Below are 10,529 nucleotides of genomic sequence, written 5' to 3'. Positions count from 1 at the left end.
CAGTCCATCAATTCACAAAACAGAGTTTGACATTCAAATCGTTGAGGGGAAAAAAGAAAACAATGTCTCCTTATTCTACTCACTCATTACCTGTCAAACAGCAAGTGGATAATGCACTCCCCTCTGTCATCAAAACAGAACAATTAAAACACTTCAAATACAGGAGCCGTCTATTTATTTTGCCGCTCACTCGAGTGGGTGTCATGTCACAACAAGCATAGCCGTTTTGCTGTTTCTAATATTTTTTTGTTTCACGTCGGTGTACCTGCCAGTACTTTGACACATTAATTGCATTCGAGTCAAGTAACCTCAGACATATTTTGATCATTTCACTTGATCTCACGTTTGCAGAAAGTTGTTCATTTTAAGGACGGAATTGTGAGGGGTTTAAACCGGTGGTGTCTTACAGGTCGCCCTATGAGCTCCATGTGTTTTCCCAGGGTAGTACCATGAGTCAGTCGCTCCACCCCCCACGCAGAACCGCCGGGGTTATTGAAACTCAAGCAAGGTAATCCAAATGCATGGGTCACCTCTCCTCGTCGAGACAAAGACAAGGTTTTGGCAGCTGGGTTACACTCACACAGAGAAGAAAGGAATTGGTCCAGCAGGTAAATAGGAAGTTATTGTGCAATAACAAAGACATTGAGTTAACCTGCTGACCCCATGCCTCCAGTTCCATACCTTGCCCCGAGCAAAAGTGTGTGTGTGTCTGAGAGAGAGAGAGAGAGAGAGAGAGAGAGAGAGAGAGAGAGAGAGAGAGAAAGAGAGAGAAAGAGAGAGAGAGAGAGGTTTCCTAAGGTTTACAGCAGGAAGGTTTTTGGGGATGTGAGCAGAAACTGTGACATGACAATAACATGACCTAAAAGGTCTAGGACCGAGTGTCGAAACACGGCGGATATACAAATAAATAAATAATTCAAAATGAAAGAGCAAGTGAATAGGTTTTGTTCTATGTTGAAATATGAATGTGCTACACACTCATCACACACTCACTAAAGAGAGCCGTGACTCTGTTCTGATCTCAGTTATTTCTCTCTCTTTCATCTAAAGATGCGCACTAATTCAGATGCCACTGAGTATGAGATTACTTTTTTATTTTGCAAAGATTGCATCTTTGGTTTAAAAAGAAGTGAATACTCCAGCTTTCTTTCTGCTTGTAAATGGTCTATTCGGTTCTTTTACTAGTTCTATTCATTCTTTTGAATTGCATTTGGGCCTGTATGCACAGAGTCACAGATCAGCTGAGAACTAAACCATCCAATCATATTTCTTATAAACTGCATCAAACCCAAACTGAGACAAATTGATGGAATTTATCTTTTTTTTTTTTTTTTTTACTGCTTAATAAGGTTAATTAATGAACAAAGCTTACTTTCATCTCTTAGTGTCATCCAATGGAATTTTTTTTTTTTCTCAGTTTAAATTCAATCTTAAAGAAAAAAATGCAGATCTGCTTTGCGATGTGACCTCTATTTTAGTTAATTGTATTTAGTTTTTTCATGATCATGAGTCTCAGAGAAATGTTGTGATATGACCCAATCACGAACCGATCTGATCCAGTATTGATAACACGCCTAACACCTTACGTGCGTGTAAAGCTTGTCGAGTTTCGTCCTCTATCTTTCCCGTGTCACAGATCTGGATTGTGACAGTCCAATAAGATGAATGCAACTTAATTATAGATATTTTAAAGAGCCCTTTCTTTCTCCTCCTCATTCAGCCTGCAGCCAAACAGTACTTGTGTTCTGCCACGGCACATAAACACGCACAAAGGAAGTTATTAGCGTAGATGGAAATCAAATTACTAACAGTGTAAACCGTTCTTCTACCGTGCTCTCACGCCTGTAATTACTCAAGCTTATAGGACTATAATGAATGCTAATGATGTTCTTTAACCAAGTCACCAGACCCTCACTAGACTACCTTGTTCTCCTGTATGCCTTCTCTCTTTGGTCCAAAAACACCACCACATCTCCAAAAAAGTTTTTTTTTTTTTTTTTTAAGGACACTTAGATATTTGTACTAAAAATCCCACAAAATACAATAAAAGGAACCTTCTTGGTTCAATACAATGGAAATTAATGGGGCCAATCTAAACTTTTAAATACTCAGTTGCAAAAGTATATAGCTACAAGACGTAAATAATATATTATTTACGTCTTGTAGCTATATACTTTTGCAACTGAGTATTTTACTTATGCAACTCATATGTGTTAATGATTTTAGTGTGATAAAATTGCTTTTTAATCTTTTGTGTAAAATTATATACAAATGCACAACTCTACTATGCCAACATAATAGAATTCACAACAGAATGAATGAATGGTTGAATGAATGAATCAATCAATCAGTGAATCAACAAATGAATCAATCAGTCCATCAATCCATCAATCAATCAATCAATCAATCAACAAATGAATGAATGAATGAATCAATCAATCCATCAATCCATCAATCAATCTTATGACCCTGAATGAACAAAGACAAAACAGTCAAACAAGACTGTCACTGAAGGACCTATCCATTTTGCTGTTTTAAAAATGATTATGTGCTTGGTTAACCAGCTTTCATAACATTGATTTCCTTTGGAATGTCTGAATTATTCCAGTCAAAGAGCTGTATTTTCAGATGCCGTCTGTGTCCAAACGCAGAATAAGATTTGATTTTACAGGATATGTGAGTTCAGCACAGAGACCACTTGAACTGTTTTGGCAGGACAAAGATGCTCTGGAAGTTCACACAATGGGCTCTATCTCAAAACAAGTGTTCTTAAACTCTATTCATTTCAACACACTGAGAGAAAGCATCTTCATGGACAAATCAATAAATAGAAAAAATAACCACAGTTTTGACTTCACAATATATACCGGCCTTGAGAGGTATTCAAAACTAAGGGTTTTCTTCTGTTGAACAGAAGAGTGTGTGTAGGAAGTGCACTACAAAAGAAATTGGAAACAAGAACCATTTAGAAAATGTTCTTGTTCTTAGACAGCCAAGGAAAAATGTAACTTAATCAATAAAAGTAAAACATGATGTTTGAATCACCTTGTCAGACACTTTGTGATATTTATAAGTCAAGCTTTACTGCAGCAGTCATTACGATCATAGTCATAATTTTGTTCAAAATTACAATTTTTTCTCTCTGAAGCATAATACTGACTGTTTAATATGAAACCAAATTTGCAAACCATTTTATTTCACTTTATTTATATGAATAAATCTGAATAGTCAACCAGAAAAAATATTGATTGTCGTGATTGTATCCACTGGGAATTGATCGGATTGTGAAAAGCGTCTGTTATGTAATAGTATGGAGCCAGAAGTTAAAGGTCAAATTCACCTCAGAGTGAATCCCAATGGTAACGTCTGTTTTTAGTGTATCACTATGTGCCATTATTGCCATAGTCTTTAATGCATTAACAGTAACCACCATTATTAAATCTTTCTCTTGAATACTTTATTCTGATGGGTCAATCTCAGCATGCTAGTCACAGTTTTCAATAATAACAAAAGAAGAAAAAGTAAACTTGCGTACCAAATCAGCATATTCGAATGATTTCTGAAGGATCATGTGACACAAGACTGGAGTAATGATGCTGAAAATCCATCATGGCATCACAGGAATAAATTATATTTTAAAATATATTAAAATAGAAAATAATTATTTTAAATTTTAATAATATTTTACAATGTTTTTAGTATTATTCTACTGGATCAAATAAATGTAGCCTTGGTGAGCATAAGACTAATTCCAAAAACATCTTATAGACCCTCAATCTGTTCAATATACTAAGGGGGATAATACAGTCAGCTGGTCTTTATTGCTAAATAGAAGCATTTAGGGTGATGCAAGACTAATCTGTTTCATTATAGGTTCCTTGTTACCTAATTAAGTGTTTTTATTTTGCGATAATAATGGATTACTGTACTAAGAAGCTGCAACACAAGTAACCTAGACAGAGCTGTCTGTTAGCATTTCTGTTGTTTGTAATGTAATTTGCTAAATTTTTGTATTTTATGATAAATGTATGAAAAATATGCTTTTTGGCCTTCATTACTGTGCAGTTACAACATCTACCAGCAGTATAGCTAAGGCTAACCAGCCAATCCCTGACTTTATAAACTATAATCACTGGCTTCAGGTAACGGCCGTATGCGAGTCTAGTTCCGGCGGAAGAGTGACTTCTGCCCTGATGTTTGACGAAGGATAGAGTAGCATAAGCTTAGGTGAGAGTAAACACCTATCAAGGTTCAAACAAATAGGGCTGGACAACAAACTCAACCTCCTCCAACATTTCTCTTTAAAATATAATATCTATATAACTCTGATTGTGTTTGGCTGAATGAAGGAAGTCATATACGACTAGGATGGCTTGAGGGTGAGTAAATTCACGAGTTCACACTTACATACAATTTGAGGGGGTAAAGTTTAATGCGTATTTGGCGTGCTGTCCGGAGGGAGGGCTCCGAGCTTGGAGTTCGGCCCGAACCCAGAGTACTCCCCCCGCATGTAAGTGTTTAGGACTAGAAGTGTGGAGAAGGGGTGGTGGGGGGATGCTGCAAAACTGTCAATGGATTGAGGTGAGACTGCTGGGTGTATATATACCTCTTACGATTGATTACTGAGTGCTCTCCACTTATGTTAATTATCTGAACGTGCTCCTCCCGAACTTTGTTAATAAAACCTAATTTATGGGATAATTCTCATTATTGGGTGAACTATCCCTTTAATGCATTGGATTGAAGATTTTGAATCTACTTGACAACAGTGACCATTTAGTCAAAGTGATGGTTCTTATTTGTAACACTTTTTTTTACATTTATAGCACTACAAATTTGATATAAATTCTATAATTATTTGCAACTAATTAACACTGTTAACCTAAATCTACAATTTATCTGTAATCTGTGTAAATTAATGTAAAGTACAAAGACTGCTGCTGTTACAACAGCACCAGACCTTTGTAACAGTATAGAAAACTAGGTTATCTGATTAGATATTGTAAATTAAGTTATTTTAACCAATGAACTTGTTCGAGAGCTGTGGTAGCTAATCAAAGGTCAGGCACAGCACAATGCTTACAAATTTCATATCTTACGCGCATCATTATTCAAATATTAAGTGGAATAAGAACAACTTCTGGTACTTAGAAATAAATGTAATAATTGCCAATTAGTAATATGGGTTGTACTTCCTCTTAATTATGTCTTTGTAAATGGATGGACCAGGCTTTTGAACACAAAATAGGCATTGTTGATGTGAAATAACATAGTCTCAATACATTGTTTTTTGGAGTTTTGAGTTCAAAAGTTACAGTTTGCTAACATCAAAAAGTTTGATTTAAAAGATTAGGGGGGAAAATATATTTTTTTATGATATGACAGTACTGGAATTGTTTAGCAGCTCTAAAAGTTCTTAATAATTAATGGTTAATTGTGGTCAGATGTAAGAGGTCCAACTCATCTAGCTCTCTCTGTTTCTCTTAGATTCTGAGTGGCTTTTGACTGCTTTCCACATAGCATTGTGTCAATTCATGTTGTTTTATTCATTAACATAACAGAAAACTTATTTTAAAATGGCATAAAAAATAACAGTCAGTTATGCTTTATGCAGTCCACCTGTTTATTATCTTAGTATGGGTTTTATCATGAACTTGCAAAATGGGAAAGAAGGAGGGGGAGATGGGTAGTTGTAAAGGTCAGCCCATAGAGGCTCAAGTTTAAGTAATAAAATGTTGAGAATGATCAATTACTGATTGACATTTTTATAAGAGACAATGTTTGTGAAGTTGAGTGCTTTGTCAAGGCATGAGTGGACAACATGGCATTTTCCTGGTCTCTAGTGATCATATCTCAGTCATGTGTGAATGAATATCAAATGTGTTTTAAACAGAACTCACTTTTCACTTATCTCTCTTATGTATTGGCTTTGCTATAATACAGCTGCAAGAAATAATAAAATAATAATTATTAACATAGCCACAAATTAAGTGGCCCCAATATACATTGGATGTCCATATGGAATATATATATACAGTGTATATATATATATATATATATATGTGTGTGTGTGTGTAAATCTGACATAGTTTCACAATTTGAATCTATTCCACGTTGGATGATTTCGTATGATCTCATTTGTAAGTTTTCATATTATCTGTTTACATCCAACTGAGGGTTCGGTTTAAGGGTGGAACTACATGCTTTGTTTTTATACATGAGATCGCATTGAGAAATCTTTGAAAAACAGCATTTTCACCAAATGCCTTAAAAACAGAAGTAAACTATCCATCCATCCATGCTCCAAACCACTTGTAAGAGCGTAGTGAACAAGTCTGGAAACACCATGTTAAATACACACACATCGTCTCACAATTACCCTGGCTCTATGAGCTTTCCATGTGACACAACCAAGGCAACAGATTTGTCAAGGCCACCGTATCATTATAATCTGATGCTTTTTCAGAGACCTCAGCGTCGGACGTAACGATAATGGACTGTGGGTAAACAAGAAACCCAGGGCAGACCCTGCATCAGAGTCACTAAGGCTGCATCCGAAATCGCATACTCTCTTGTGTAGGTACTTATTTTGAATAAGTACTTACTTTGCGAGCACTAAAAATGTACGTTCTATATAGTATGGATGTGTGTAGTATGAAGGTAATCCGGATGTACTACATTCACCATGTTGTTATTATAATTTGACCTACCAGCGTCTGTTGCGTCGCTTCACTGGGATAGTAAAGTGTCCATTGAATGTCCTCTTCAGAATCTCGGCAAGGTCATCCGGGTACTTTTTGTCTACTCTTTTATGAGTACTGTAAATTAGGACATACTACTCGTCTCACATGCTGTTCTTCGCCTACTATACAGTAGGGAAGTATTCAATTTCAGACGCAGCCTAAGTGTCTGTTACTGCTAGCCGGTGATTCATTTGGGCTAATGAGGCTGAATCATTTAAATGCAGCTCTTTTTACGCTCATGGTCTTCATTAAACCTGATTAGAGTAATTTTTGCTCTCATACCGTCTTCAATGGCTCGGTGGCAGTTCTCAAGGTCTGCACGCGACTCGACCTCTTCACAATGTCAGGTCAAGTCACCTTTATTTATACAGCGCTTTATACAGAATGTTTCAAAGCAGCTTTACAGTGATAAGTATTCGACAATGCAAACCCTGTTCATTTCAACACAGCAGCTCAAAAAGAAAATAGTGTCATTTTTCAGCTGATCTCAGTAAGTGTCTATTGCAGGATGTGTAGCAATGTGTAGTTTTGTTTTTAAAATGTTTCTTCTTGTTTTTCTTCTGTAATAAACCAATAACATTTTGCTGATCTGAATGGGAGAGATAGACTGTATATTTTGTAAACTATCCTAAATCCCTTCCAGAAAAAGAGATTAATTTGGAGGTAGTCATAAGTGTCTTAATTCGCTTTATCGCTACTGCTTGCGCAAGCACGCTAAAGGCCCAATTAGCTCCTGAAGTTGCCTCGGTATAAATATTCATACTTTTGTTTAACTCACTACCGTACATCAGGATGATCTGCGGTGACTTCCTAAACAAACAGAGAGTGAGAAATAAATATATAATAAAGACAAAAAGTGAGAAAGAGCGGGGGTCTTAAAACATCAAAGACTTCGCTATCTCTGTGGCATGTAAACACTGAGTGCCTTTCGTGCATCGAAGAGCCCTATTTAATGATTCTATGGAAGATTGCCACGGCGACAAGCATCCTGCAAAAAAAAAAAAAAAAAAAAAAAAATTAACAAACATTTCTGTAGGGTCTGTTCAAAGGGAAAGGGAGCCCAATGTTTTTTGTCCCGATAAGTGGTCTATACATCCCTCCTGCTCTTTCCTGATTAGTCTAATCCAGTGAGAAGTGCGTGCCGGGGTTCTGATTGAGTCAGTCACCGCGGCCCCTGAGGGGAACCCTCCTGATAAGTGCCTTTACCTTTCACCTCCACAGCCCCACGCACACACCGCTCTAATCTCATTTGGACCAGGAAGACATGCTCTGGCACGGGGAGCAGCGATTAGCATCCACTCATCTTACATGCTCTCTCTCTCTCTCTCTCTCTCTCTCTCTTTAGCACACATTCACGCAGTCCTCCACAGGCCTGCAATCAAACAGACCACTACACCCTGTTTGTGCCCAAAGAGAGAAAGACTCAGTTTTAGGTCATTTTTGAATGACTCGACTTGATTTTATCTGCTGGGACTGATGAATGTGAACCAGTTCTGCGCATGCGTATACAGTCCAACGAATAACAAAGCCCTCTAAAGAGAAGACCTTGAAAAGCATGTGTTAGTCCATTTATCCAGTGATACCCAGTGGATGGCATGCAATGACCTATTGGGACAGTAACTTTATTAAGCTTTTAACAGCAGAAGTAGCATTTTGAAGTCAGGCATTCAAAAAAATGAGCTCACTTAGGCCCGAAACTGTCTGAAGAAATTCCCATCTGGCCATCACAAACAGATCTCTTGCTGAAACCGATTAATTGCGACTGTTTTTTTTAAAACACACTAATCTCCTTTGTCGAGACTGATGTTTAGTTGATATAACTGCGAATGAAATTTAATTACATTTGATGTGCAGCCTGCAGGAGAAGCGCTCTATCGTTTCTACTCACCTGAGAGTGTCTGGGAAGCGGAGGTTATTTCTGACATCACTTCTCTTAGAAAGATACCTTTGTGAGGATTTTAATAAAGGTAACATGCTTCTATTGTTTGAAAGCAAACACTGTAGGCCTTTGTCTTGTATATGCACAATTCAGAGATAAAATGTCAATACAATTTTCATCTCATTCATTCTTCGTGATTCATGACATCATTAGATCTTTCCAGTTGGAAATGTTCGCTTGTACAACACAAAACATGTCTGTTTGAAAGCCAGTAATTACTTTCCTTCACTTTGATTCGGGCTAAGCTCTGGAGAGTTTCAGGGTCATTTTACATTTGTGTGTTCCTGACGGGTGATCCAGGTGACTGGATCTGAATGAGACAAGTGACATCTGGACCCACAAACCAGTCACATGGGTCTCAGACCATTGACTTGGGTTTAAGTTTTCATCGGGTAATATGCTGCAAACCGAAGGATGACTGACAGCTTGTCAACCTGCATGGCAGTGTGTGTCATAGAGCTCAATGTTGTCAACAGACAAGATCCTTTCGCTACTGCTTAGGCAACATCAGTAAATAATGCAGTCATTGGTATGAGAGGTGACACGCAGCATGATAGGATAGATTTATATTTGTATGCCTATGTGCGTTTTTACATTTTATGCATTTAGTGTTGTAACATTGGTCGTATATGGTGCACATGGGTCATACTTACATTAATACAGTCACTTATAACATACTATTTTGTATATGATACCGTTATAGTATAGTAAGTTTGAGGTCAGTACGAGTTAATGTTTTTGAAAGATATCTTACATGTTCAACACCAAGGCTGCATTTATATGATCACAAATTTAATTAAATAACAGAAATATGTCATCACAATTTAAAAATAACAGCTTTTAATGTAATTTATGGCAAAGCTGAATATTCAGCAGCCATTTTTCCAGACTTCTGTGTCACATGATGCTTCATAAATCATTCTAATATGCAGAATTGCTTCTCAAGAAACATTTATTTTTATTATCAATGCTGAAACAGTTGGAAACCATGATGCATTGTTTAGGATTCTTTGATTAATAGAAAGTTCAAAAGCATATTATTTATTTGAAATATTTTTTTTCTAATGAGTTTAAAGTTCTTTTTCTCACTTTGGATCAATTTAAATGAGATAATACGGAAATGAGCACCACATCACCTTCATGAGCACCAAGGAATGCGTCACAGCACGTGTGCCAACCGTTAGGCTATGGATACAGCAGACATATATTTTTATAAATTCCTTCTAGTACTTCATAAAATAAATCAATTCCTTTTTTGAAAAATAGGCACTGACTCCTCATTTCCATTTCTCCGTGGTTTGTGGCTTTAAAATTAAAATATCCCATAAAGAATGTGTTTCTTCTCGACACTTTGTTGACAAAACGCCTACAGAACTGCACTGGGACCCAGAGCATACCAGGATTATGATTACCCTCTTCATAACAGCAGTGAAAGTGAAACATTTGTCTTTCAACAATCTTCACTTGACAGCTAAAACTGGGGAACCGATAATAGCAACATGACATAAAATGGTTACCTGGACACACACATAAATATATAATATCATATTATATTAGGTTCCGCACCATGGCTCCTTAAGACACTGTATGCCATCTCTATTTCACCACATAGGAGAGAAGTGAAATTAAACCAACCTTGACAATTTTCTAGTGTAGCATACTCTAGCCAACAGTAGTGCAAAACTATATGGACAATGGAATGTAAAGGGATGCAAATTAGACTGCAGAACAGAAGTTGGTTAATGAAATGAGAAAATTCTACATCCAGGAATAAGTTAGATATTTACAACTGATATTTTTCTCAAATGTGTACACTCTCTTTAAGGGCACTATAAATGTACTTGCTT

This window comes from Squalius cephalus, assembly GCF_949319135.1.
Source record: "Squalius cephalus genome assembly, chromosome: 10".
Lineage (NCBI taxonomy): Eukaryota > Metazoa > Chordata > Actinopteri > Cypriniformes > Leuciscidae > Squalius > Squalius cephalus.
Note: the sequence above shows the minus strand (reverse complement) of the source record.